Raw genomic sequence first — 12954 nt, 5'->3', positions numbered from 1 at the left:
AGATATAGTGAATATACCAGAACTAGAACTGCTTACACCTGCTTTGTTAGCACGAATGAAGCACGAAAGATACAGCTTCGAAGTATTTCGGCTTTAGAAATAGCACATTCCATGTGTTCAAGCTCCTCTGAAATCTTTTAAAAGCAGTTTTTAACGATAACGAAAGGACACATTATTCATTTAAAAAACGCGAACACGAAGACAAAGGACAAGATAAAAGAAAGCCACAGTACAAGCGCTGTACTGTGAATGAGCATCAATTCTCCCAACAAAGTATCTTGGAAAGGACGCAGCCTAGTTCACCCGACGAGTGAAATTTTACGCCAAGTGTAACGCGAAGTAAATGTTGGGCAACTGCGCTATGTACGAGAGAAAACGATCATCTTCCAAGTGCTTCTTTTTTATTCACGTCTCTTCTGCAGGTCTGCGCAATTCCGTTGGTGTAGTCAACAAGAGTGGCAAAACATTTGCTTGCATACGGTTTAAAGATAACTGGATGACCCAATGTGTCTCTAGGGCTGCCTAAGGGTTATCACTTCAAACATACTGTATTCTAAAATGAAGTCTTCCCCACAGACGCGGAATAAAATAATCAATTCTTACAAACAAATGAGATCGTAATAAAAGGTATATAACTGGGAAGAAAAAGCGGTGCAGAAATGCTGACTATATATTGCCCAAACATACAGCGTAGTGCAATTTATGATATACATTACTCACATCATTACGTGAAGTCATTAACGTCAAGTGACTGAGGTTACGTCGACACTATACAGGAAATCTCGCCGCAAAAGAAAGCTGACTGCTCACGTGTAGAGCGCTGAGATTACGTGAATAGAATACGTTGGCTTCTGTCTTGGGCACACCTCAGGTAGGGTGTCATTGCAAATATGTTTATAAATTCTTCACCATCGCTGCTCTCATTGCGGCATTTTCACTTCAGAATGCATTGTCTATCCACGTTACACAGAACGTAAACATTATTCATTCACGCCGCACAGCTAACATTGAATAAAACCGCAGGCAGCAGTGAGGCATACGCAAACCCGAATACAAAAAATGCATCAAAAATACAGCATGTCACACTGCGGAAGAAAAGGGTTTTAATCAGGTCTTTGCTTTAGTGTTCTCGCTAGAGAAACTAAACTATCAAGACAGGCACACGCTGCTAGAAAGCATAAGGCAAAATGCACCACCTAAAAAAATCATCATAAAATTATGGTCAGAAATGTCACAAGCAGCTATTCGCCGCGATATCGACCTAGAGGTGGCGCCATCATCGCTTCAACAGTGTGAATCGGCAGCTGGCGGATCTCACAGAAACGTACGCTGCGTAGGTCGGCTTCCAAGATTACGGCGGGCTTGTTGGCGAAGAAAACGTGCCTTCTGCAATGCATAAGTGATGGCTGTTTAGAATGTTCCAATGTTACAGAAAGAAGAACCCGTGGATTTTCCCAATGCTGCGGAAAAGAAACGCCGATTAGGAAAACAAAAGGCACGCAACCACCGGCCTTTTAGACTTACTGTCTGCATGCAGTTTGCGCTGAACCACGCTCATAGGCCTGATATTTTTGCTGTGTACCGCTCGCCTAATGACAGCTTAATTTATTTCTTCATTTATTTACAATTTACTGCCGGCCTCAGTCTTTTGCTTTAAGCAGGAGTGGGTAGAACAAAATACGGGAACAAAATGGACAGCAGGAAAGGCAATACATGAATTCCACACACACTAAAAAAGGGCAATGATACAAAGACCACAGGGAGTAAGTTTGCTCAGGACAGGTACAGAACAACTTACCGGCCTAACACAATCAAACATTTGTTGATCTTCGGAAGTTCGGCGAACAAATCCAGCTATAAAAAAAAAAAAAAAAACTGATGGAGGGAAGGAATCAAGCACAAAAAATACACACGAAAAATAAAACGTGACAGATAACATGGCGCTTAAATGACATCAAATTTGTAGTTATATAAAAAATACACCATGCATGCACGAATGCTTTAGCAGGAAACGAATCATATGAAATAAAACGGGTAAGAAAATGGAGCACTCGAGGGCTTCTTCCGAGCACTCATCCGTGGCATATACGTAACATTACCCCGCCACGAAAAGCACCATATCTGTGCGTACTACATCGGGGAACTACAGCTGGAGTGGTAGGGCTTCATGCGAGCGACATGAACGATTTCGGAACGTGGCATATCGAACTGTCGGCGTGGGTGCACAGGGGTGACCTCGTATGTCAAAGAAGTTACTGGCTGTAAAACACGGTAGGGGCCTATGTACCGCGGCAAGAGCTTCTCATAGAGCCCAACTCTACGGGCGGGAGTCCAGAGCAAGGCGAGAGTCCGGAGAGTAGTGGGCATCGCGATGTCGAGAATCATGGCGCAGTGTTTGGGAGTTCTGGGAAAAAGCCAGTCTGCGGCGAGCAACAACACGGGCGGCGTCAGTTCGGGATATGGCGTCACGAACATAGGAACCTGCATCAGCGGTGTGAGGCAGTACGCTGTCAAACGGAAGAGGAGGGGTCACGTCCGAACAGAAGATAGAAGGGCGAGTAGCCCATAGTATCATGACGGGAGGGATTATACGCAAACGTAACAAACGGTAAAGTGATATCCCAGTCACGGTGATCAGCAGATACATACATTGACAGCTTGTCCGTGAGTGTGCGATTGAAGCTTCCGGTAAGGCCGTTCGTTTGTGGATGGTAAGCGGTGGTGGTGAAGTAGTGCTTAATGGAGAAGTATCGGAGAATTTCTTCGACTACTCGAGCATGAAAGTAACGGGCGCGGTCACTGAGCAGCTGGCATTGAGCACCGTGGAGAAGGATAACGTCGTGGAGGAGAAACGCAGCCACGTCAGTAGCACAGCTGGTGAGTATCGTTCGTGTAATGGCATGGCGCGTAGTGTAGTTCGTAGCCACCGTACTCCATTTATTCCCCGAAGCAAACAGAGGGAAAGGCCCGAGGAGATCAAGGCCAACTCGGTAAAATGGATCTATAGGGATGTCGATCGGCTGTAGGGATCCATTAGGCATAACCGAGGGCTTCTTCCGTCGCTGACACCTGTCACAAGAAGCCACGTAACGACGGACAGAGCGGTAGAGGCCTGGCCAAAAGAAGCGCCGGCGGACACTGTCGTACGTACGAGATACGCCAAGATGACCCGCAGTGGGGGCGTCATGCAGCTGCTGAAGAACGGTGGCACGCAGGTGGTCGGGGACTACAAGCCGAAGCTCATCGCCATCTGGTCGCATATTCCGCCGATATAAAGTGCCGCTGTGGAGTACAAACAAAGCAAGGGTGGTGTCAGTTGGATCAGTGTTGAGGCGGTTAATAATGCCGCAAAGCTTGGGATCTAAGCGCTGCTCATGGCGCATGTTTAAAAAGTCAGAGATGGACAGCACACAGGTGTCATCGTCACACTCGCTTTCAGGCGGCGGATATACCAGGTTGCGGGACAGGCAATCGGCATCAGTGTGTAGCCGGCCGAACTTGTGAACGACAGAAAAAGTGTATTCCTGAAGACGCAGCGCCCAACGATCAAGACGACCAGTAGGGTCCGTCAGCGTAGAAAGCCAACATAAGCGTAGTGGTCGATGATGACGGAGAAAGGGCGGGCAAACAAGTAAGGGCGAAATTTCGTAATGGCCCACAAGAGGGCTAAACACTCGCATTCTGTAATTGAATAATTCCGCTCAGCCGCTGAATGGAGGCGACTAGCATAAGCAATGACGCAAGTGCCGCCCGTCTGCTGTTGGGCGAGAATGGCACCAATACCGTGGCCACTGGCGTCGATGCGTACTTTCGTTCGTGCTGAGGGGTTGAAGTCGGCCAGGTCGGGCGGGTTGGTGAAGGCTGCGATGAGCGCAGAGAAGGCTTGAGATGGTTCTTGGCCCCAGCAAAATGGAACGTCGCTCTTCAGAAGCAGTGTGAATGGACGAGCCGTGTCCACAAAGTTGGGGACAAACCACCGAAAATGCTAGGAAAGGCCAAGAAAACTACGAACGTCGATAGTACAGCGGGGTGTAGGAAATGTAATTACAGCACGAACTTTGTCGGGGTCGGGTTGAACGCCGCGGTGGTCTACCAGGTGTCCGAGCACTTTGAGCTACACTTCTTTGAATTCAGCTGAAGGCCAGCTCTTCAGAAGACTCCAAGAATGGCATCAAGGCAATGAAGATGGTTCTCGAAAGTCGAAGAAAAAACAATGACGTCATCGAGATAACATAAGCACGTCGTCCATTTGAAACCACGTAAAAGAGTATCATACGCTCGAATGTAGTGGGCGCATTACACAGGCCAAAAGGCATCACCTTGAATTGGTATAGGCCATCGGGTGTGACGAAGGCGGTTTTCTCTCGGTCCCGTTCGTCAACCGCGATCTGCCAATAACCGGAACGAAGATCAATCGAAGAGAAATAACTGACACCGTAGAAGCAGTCGAGGGCATCATCTATCCTGGGTAGTGGATAATCGTCCTTCTTTGTAACTTTGCTGAGGTGTCGGTAATCAACGCAGAACCTACAGGTATTGTTCTTCTTTTTACAAGCACGACCGGGGACGCCCAGAGGCTGATCGAAGGCTCCATATTGTTTCTTGCCAACATCCTGTTCACTTCATCTTGTATGACGCGACGTTCAGAAATGGCGACTCGGTAAGGTCTTCTGTGAATTGGTCTGGCGTCGCCAGTATCGATGCGATGAGTAACGAGGGACGTTTGTCCCAAGGGTCGGTTACCAAAGTCAAAAATGTCAGTGTGCGAAGTCAGAAGGCGCGTAAGTGCTTGAGAACGATCAGGACACAGGTCAGGAGCTACCATTCCTGATATGCGGGCCTCCGTTGGCGGGGTTGTGTAGGTAGTGTCGATACTTCGACAGGAGTGTCAGGTAAGTGCACACACTTTAAAGTCAGACAATGGGGTCAGTTCGGCGAGACAAATGCCCTCAGGATGAACTTGTACAGAAAAGCTGAAGTTCAAGTCGGGAATAAGTGTGGTTATTCGATACGTGGACGATATTGTGTGGGACAGCAATGCTAAGCTACAGAGTCACGTCGGTTACGGGGGAAACCACATAGTTGCCATTAGGAATGGAGGGAAAAGGCGACATGAGCACATACACAGCGGCTTCAGGTGGCAGACGAGTAAATGCAGCGGAGCGAAGACAGAGCATTGAAGTTTCATGAGCTTGTTCGTCAGGACAGAGCGGCAGGTCTAGATGAAGCAGTCCAGAAGAACAGTCAATAAAAGCGGAGTTGGCAGTTAAAAGTCGAGCGCTAATATAACATCTTGAGGGCAACTGGTGAGGACTGTAAATAACACCGCGATGTTGCGGCCGGCAATGCTAATTCGTGCAGTACACATACCAATAACAGTAGTTGTGTTGCCGTCCGCAACACGGATGGTAGATGAGGTAGCGGGTGTGAGGACTTTCTTGAGGCGTTGACGAAGCGAGGAACTGAGGACAGAAATGTGGGCGGCAGTGTCAATAAGTGCGGAAATTGGGACTCCATCCACATGAATATCAATGAGGTTAGGTCTAGGTGCGTGGGTTAGTACCGAATTGGCACTCCGGGTCGGTAATGCAGCGTCATTCCGGGGCGCTGCATTCGCTAGTTTCCCGAGTAGGTGCCGGCGTATGATGGGGAGAAGCTGCTACAAGGTAGCGGTGAACGGGATCGACGAGCGCGGGGAGATGGAGATCGACTGGATCGGCGAGCATTTGGGACAGTTTCTGTACGAGGCTCATCCGGTTGTGGAGGAAAGTGTCCAGGGCCATCATGGCGGGGCGGGGCTCGGCTGGTTGGGCAGCAAAACGTCGAGGTCCATAATAATACCGACGGTCAGCTTTGTAATAGGAGCGAGAGGTGGGGAAGGTACGGCTACGGCAATAACGCGAAATGTGGCCGGCGCGACAGCAAATAAAACAGATTGGCCTGTCATCTGAGGTGCGCCACTCTGCAGGATTGGGACCAACGTAGCGACGTGGGGAGGTTGGGCTGGTGGTTGCCGCAGCCACTAAAGGAACAGGATGCGATGGTGGCGGGGGCCGCGCGGTGCTGGAGGAGAGGCCGACGTTTGCAAGTTCCTGACGGACAACGGCTTGTATCATGGCCACGGTGTCGGGCAGCGGAGACGGGAGTGGTGCAGGCGTTAGTGCGTCGAGTTCTCTCCGGGCGATCCGAGTGACGGTCGTGGGATGGGAGGGCTGGTGCAAAAGGGCCAGGTCATCGCAGGAAAGTAGCCGACGTGTTTGGAAGACGCTCAAAGCGATGCACGAGACGTCTTTGTTTACCTGCTCGAATTTTCTGCACAGTTGAAGCACCGAGTCGACAGTGGAGCAGTCCACGCAGAGCAGGATGTGGAACGCATCATCCGCGATACCTTGAGGATATGCCCTACCTTGTCAATTTCCGGCAGGAGAGCTGTTGACCTTGCGACACAACGCAAGCACGTCCTGAATGTAGGCAAGGTAAGACTCCGTGGGGGATTGGACACAAGAAGAGAGTTCCGTTTTGGCAGCCAAAGCCCACCCACTGGGCTTCCCGATTAAGTCCTGAAACTTTTGCTTGCAGATGTCTCAAGTAACGAGCTCTTATTCGAGACTTTGGAACCATGTTCGAGCTGTTCCCGCCAAATAGAAGATGATGTTAGCGAGCATGATGGTAGCGTCTTACAGTGGGTGTTCCTGCTTCAGCGCTCATACTCATCTAGCCAGTCGTCCACATCTGGGTGGTCATCACCATTAAAGATGGGACGGTGGCGAACTTCTGTGAGTACTACTGGCTGAGGCGATGTTCCCGCGGTGGTAGGGGCTGTCTCGGAGGTCATCGTGGCTGTTTTTGACGTCGTTGTGATGCCAGGTAGATGACGGCCGCTGCGACAATTCAGCTTTTGGCAGCGTAAATGGGTTAATATGTGCGCCGGGGATCTTTATTCACCTCCATCAAGATGATACGTGGCAGAAGGCTAGTTCAGGAAAAACCACCACAGCTGATGACTGACGTAAATGTCCTTGTAAGCACCAACCGTGGCTTCAGCTTCATCGTCTCTCACTGTTTTTTTCCATCGTCGTCTTCTTCTGTGGCATATACAGAACAATATATATATATATAGGTATATATTGGTAGCATAAGAGGGTTCTAGCACAGCTTTCGCCCTCGCTCTTGATCACGTTATACGTGACGCTGGCGGTAACAAAGGACGTTCTACGTCCGCCGCTATGGTTGAGGGTGGCGCTGGTGAACACTCTCAAGGTTCGTATACAGACAACATAAATACCCAAGCAAGTAGCAGGGGGGACAGCGGCCGATGTAGCTCAGTTGGAAGAGCACCGGACGCGATATTCCGAGGTCGTGGGTTCGGTTCCCACCATCGGCACGTTGTTTTTTCTGCTACTTTGTGTTTAATTATCTTTCCCTAAGCAAGATTACAATACTAATTTCTGTGATTATCCAAGTAAATATTAAAAAAGGACATAAGGTAACATCCCCTACGCTTTCCTTGGCCTCGCCGACTGTTGGCTTCTGTCCTTCATATATATATATATATATATATATATATATATATATATATATATATATATATATATATATATATATATATATATATACATATATATATATCAGTTCAGTTCAGTCGTTCAGTCGTGTCCGACTCTTCGTGACCCTATGGACCATTTCACGCCACGCTTTCCGGTCTCTCACTATCTTCCTAACATCACATAACTTCATCTGCAGTGCCTCGAGGATGCCACCTAACCATCGCGTTCGGTGCCTACCCCTTCTCCGGCGACCGTCAACCTTTCCCAACATCAAATCTTTCTCCAGCGACTCCTCTCTTCTCATCAGATGACCAAAGTAGCTGAGTTTTAACTTTAGAATTTGACCCTCCAATGAGCAGTCAGGGTTTATGGTCGACAATATCGACTGATGTGATCTTCTGGCAGTCCAAGGAACTCTCAAGAGTCATCGCCAGCACCACAATTCAAACGCGTCAATTCTTCGGCGGTCAGCCTTTTTCCCAGCCCAACTCTCGCATCCATACATCACAACTGGAAAGACCACAGCACGAGTTATACGGATCTTGGTTGGCAGACTAATGTCTCTGCTCTTTACTAGGCGGTCGAGGCTAACCATTACTCTGTTTCCCAGAAGGAGGCGTCTCCTAATTTCATGGTTGCAGTCTCCTTCCTAGGTAATCTTGGAGCCCAAGAAGAGGAAATCTGTCACAGCTTCCAGTTCTTGTCCATTGATGCTCCAGGACTTGATAGGGCAAGACGCCATGATCTTTGTCTTTTTGATGTTCAGTTTAAGCCCAAACTTCTCACTCTCTTCTTGTACGCGCATCAAAAGTCTCTTGAGTTCCACTTCACTTTCTGCCATTAAAGTGGTATCATCCGCATATCTAAGGTTGTTGATACGTTATCCAGCAATCTTCACTCCATATGAAGACTCGTCCAGACCGGCCTTCCTCATGATGCACTCTGCATATAGGTTAAATAGGCAGGGCGACAGTATGCAGCCTTGCCTCACTCTTTTCTCAATCGGAAACCAATCGGTAAGACCATGCCCAGTGGCTGGTCTTACCGTGGCCTCTGTGGCCTCTGTGGCCTGACTGTGGCCTCTTGTCCTTCATACAGTTTCCTGAGGAGACAGATGAGGTGAATTGGAACTCCCATCTCTTGGAGAGCTTGCCACAATCGGCTGTGATCTACGCAGTCAAACACTTTCGCATAATCAATAAAGCAGTAGATGGGTTTCTGGAACTCTCTTGCTTTTTCCATGATCCAGCGGAGGTTGGAAATTTGGTCTCTAGTTCCTCTGCCCTTGCGAAACCCAGCTTGCACGTCCGGAAGCTCCTGATCCACATACTGCTGCAGCCTACCTTGTAGGATTTTCACATCACCCTGCTAGCATGCGAAATAAGCGCGATCGTGCGGTAGTTGGAACAATCTTTGGCACTGCCTTTGGAATGGGGATGTAAACTGACCTCCTCCAATCCTGTGGCCACTGCAGGGTTGTCCATATCTTCTGACATATGACATAATGTATGCAGAATGCTAACAGCGTCATGGTTGAGGTTTTGAAGCAACTCAGCTGCAATGCCATCACTTCCGCTGGCTTTCTTCTTAGCAAGACTGGCTAAGGCCCATTCAAATTCACTCTTCAGGATGCCCGGCTCGAGGTCAGTAATCACAACCGTCTTATGTTGGGTTTGCACATGACTAGCGTCACCGCTTGTAGATAAAAAACGAAACCATGTAACGATGATGTCGCATTTTGGTTTTCGGCTTCGTCTAAACCGTGCTCTCCTCTCATCAGGCGCCATTGCTTGGCTCAAGAGGGACAGTGAAATGTGGAAGTCAAGACGCGTGCGTGGCCATGAAGAGGCGATGACATGAGAAAAACGTAGAAGCAACGCGTTCTAGTGCTTCCCGAGTGTAACCAACCTGCTGAAAAGATAAGCGCCATGAGCTTACGACGAAGTTTGTTAACGTCATTGTCGTGCAAAATATTAGAACATACTATTTACAAGCATATTGTGACAGAAGGCTAGGTTGAGACGGCAAGGTCGTCACGGCAAGGCCAGCGATGCCTTGTCTAGCGTTTTAATCCGGTGACAAAACCCAGGCGCGTGCCGGAGCCGGCGCCGCGGGACGATGATGATGGTATGTACCAATGAAAGAGGAAGATCATGGCATATACAAATTAAAGAACATCCACGGAAGGCTCACACAATCTTCCCGGGGGGTCGGAAGCGGCCAGCCTGGCCGCTCCTACCTAACCGATGCATCGCGGCGCACAAACGGTTTCAGGCGAGACACATGAACAATTTCAGTTCCACGGTGGCGTCGATCAGCTGGGGGATCAACAGGCGTCACTTTGTTGTTCACTGGAGAAGTTTGGCTTATGACCTCATAGGGACCTACGTAGCGGTGGTGGAATTTGTCACTAAGGCCAGGGCTGCGCAATGGTGTGTAAAGCAGTACTTCGTCACCAGGACGAAAAGAGGCCACTCGATGTGTAGAATCATAGCGAGTTTTGCGGACTTCCTGGCACGCTGCCGTGTTGACGCGGGCAAGATGACGGCATCTGGCCACACGAGATAAAAAATGGGTAGGTACTGATGTGGAGTAGTCGGGCGTAGAGAAGAAGGAAGCGTCGAGAATTGTATTGGGAGGACGGCCGTAAACAAGGAAAAATGGAGAGTAACCGGTAGTTCGCTGTACTGCTGTATTATAGGCGAATGTGACGAATGGTAGAATAGTGTCCCAATTTCGATGATCTGGTGTGATGTACATTGATATCATGCCCGACAAGGTGCGATGAAATCGCTCAGTCAGACCGTTAGTCTGGGGATGGTAGCTTGAGGTTGTCTTTTGAAGGGTGGATGAGGCGTGAAGAACTTCGGCAACGACTTTCGATAAGAAAGCTGTACCGCGGTCACTTAGGAGCACCCGAGGAGCGCCATGACGCAATACAATTGATCGCAAAAAGAAATTTGCTACTTCTTCAGCGGAACCAGTCCGTACAGGTGCTGTCTCAGCGTAGCGTGTGAGGTGGTCGATAGCTGTTATAATCCAATGGTTACCCCCATAGGAGAGAGGTAGGGGACCATATAAGTCGATGCCGACTACGTCGAATGGCGTGGTGGGACAAGGAAGAGGTTGTAGAAGGCCAGCGGGCGAAGACGTCAGCCGTTTGCGACGTTGGCACAGAGGGCAGGATGCGACGTATTTGGCAACGGTGGAAGATAAGCCAGGCCAAAAGAATCGTTTTCTCACGCGGTCGTAGGTTTTGTCAAAACCAAGGTGACCTGCAGTAGCGTCATCGTGGAGAGCCGCCAGTATACGTGGGCGAAGCACACGCGGCGCGACTGGGATCCAGCGAGTTCCATCAGGGCAATACACGTAGCGGAATAAGATGCCATCTTCGAGCTTGAAATTGCGAAGCTGTCGGCGAAGCCTAGCATTGGGAGGGTCCGAAGCGCCGATAAGGCGGTCGATGATAGGACGGCAGTAGGCATCGGCTAATTGCTGTGAGCGGAGAGCGTGCTTGTTCTCAGAGTAGTCAAAACAAACGGTTGGGATATAAGTCGGGCAAAGAGATGGTCGGCTCTGGTCAGAGGTGGAAATGAATTGGGAAGAAAAGCAGCAAGTGGATTCCGAAAGGGGACAGCGAGAGAGAGCGTCGGCGTCTTGGTGTTGGCGACCAGATTTATAAGTGACGTCGAAATGGTATTCTTGCAGGCGTAGAATCCAGCGGCCAAGTCGGCCTGTCAAATTTTTGAGTGAAGACAACCAGCAAAGAGTATGGTGGTCGGTCACAACTGCGAAGTGCCGACCGTATAGGTAAGGGCGAAATTTTTGGACAGCCCAGACGACAGCAAGACACTCCTGCTCGGTAATGGTGTAGTTTTTCTCAGCTGGAGTGAGAGTCCGACTGGCAAAGGCAATCACTTTCTCACGCGATGTTGCATCACGCTGCAGAAGTACAGCGCCAAGACCGTGACCACTGGCATCGGTGTGCAGGATAGTTGGAGCGCTGTCACTGAAGTGGACAAGAACAGGATCTGATGTGAGGGCGTGCTTGAGGTCATTAAAAGCAGTTTCGCACTGCTCAGTCCACACGAAAGGGCTGCATGCTTTTAGTAGCTCATGAAGTGGTGCAGCAATAGTTGCAAAATGCCTTATAAAACGCCGGAAATAGGACGCGAGGCCGAGGAAACTGCGCAAATCTGTAGTCCGTTGTGGACGAGCAAAGTTCAAGACCGCGATTATTTTTTCAGGATCAGGGTGAATGCCGTCATGGCTGACCAGATGTCCCAATATTCCAATTTCCTTCTGTGCAAAGTGGCACTTCTTGGTGTTAAGCTGAAGGCCTGCCGAAGCGAGACAGGTGAGGACTTCATTCAGGCGCGTGAGATGGTCATTAAAGGTTGCCGAAAAGATAACAATGTCGTCCAAGTAACACAAACAGGTTCTTCATTTTAGGCCACGAAGTACAGTGTCGATCATTCTTTCAAATGTCGCTGGTGCGTTACAAAGTCCGAAAGGCATAACGTTAAATTCGTAAAGGCCATCGGGTGTTGCGAAAGCGGGTTTTTCTTTGTCGTCCTCGTGCATAGGTATTTGCCAATAACCTGAGCGAAGGTCCAAGGTCGAGAAATATTCGGAGCCTTGGAGGGAGTCAAGGGCGTCATCAATTCGCGGCATCGGATATACATCTTTGCGGGTAATTTTGTTGAGTGTGCTGTAATCAACACAAAAGCGTACCGAGCCGTCCTTTTTTTTAACTAGCACTACTGGGGAGGACCATGGGCTTGTTGAACGACGAATTATATTGCGATAGAGCATGTCATTTACATTTTCTTCAATTACTTTTCGTTCAGAGAGGGAAACCCGATAAGGCCGTCGGCGATTGATAGAGTTACCTTCAGTAATGATGCGATGGTGCGCAACACTAGTCCGTCCCAGAGGTGTGGAAGTGGCATCAAAAATGGCTTGGTGGTGTCGAAGCAATGTCAGCAGTTCTTGGCGTTGGTTCGGCGGGAGTTTAGGATTAATAGTCTTTGCGAGAACAGAAAGAGAGACGTCTGTCGAAACACGTTGCTGAGGTGGAGGGGCGGTGAGCATCATCAGGGAAAAAGGTTGAGCATCCACCATACAATTCAGAGAAGTTCCTTTTGGGAGCACGAGGGATTCACGTGAAGTGTTAGTGGCCACTACTGTCGCTGAGCCGTTGTGGAACCGGACAAGACTTGACGGGAAGGCGATGCCGCGTGGAAGATGACTATATGATGGTGCAATGAGTACGTCCCCGTCAGTGATGTGGTCAGAAACAACAGTAAGCAGTTTTTCGCACTGAGGAGGCAAAACAGTATCAGCGGCGGCAACGAGGGGATGATGTTCAGAAAAGTCAGATGAAAAATCGCTGTCTGTCATATGG

This window comes from Amblyomma maculatum, chromosome 3 (genome assembly GCF_055883805.1).
Source record: "Amblyomma maculatum isolate TAMU_Amacu chromosome 3, ASM5588380v1, whole genome shotgun sequence".
NCBI lineage: Eukaryota > Metazoa > Arthropoda > Arachnida > Ixodida > Ixodidae > Amblyomma > Amblyomma maculatum.
This window is presented reverse-complemented; position numbering follows the sequence as displayed.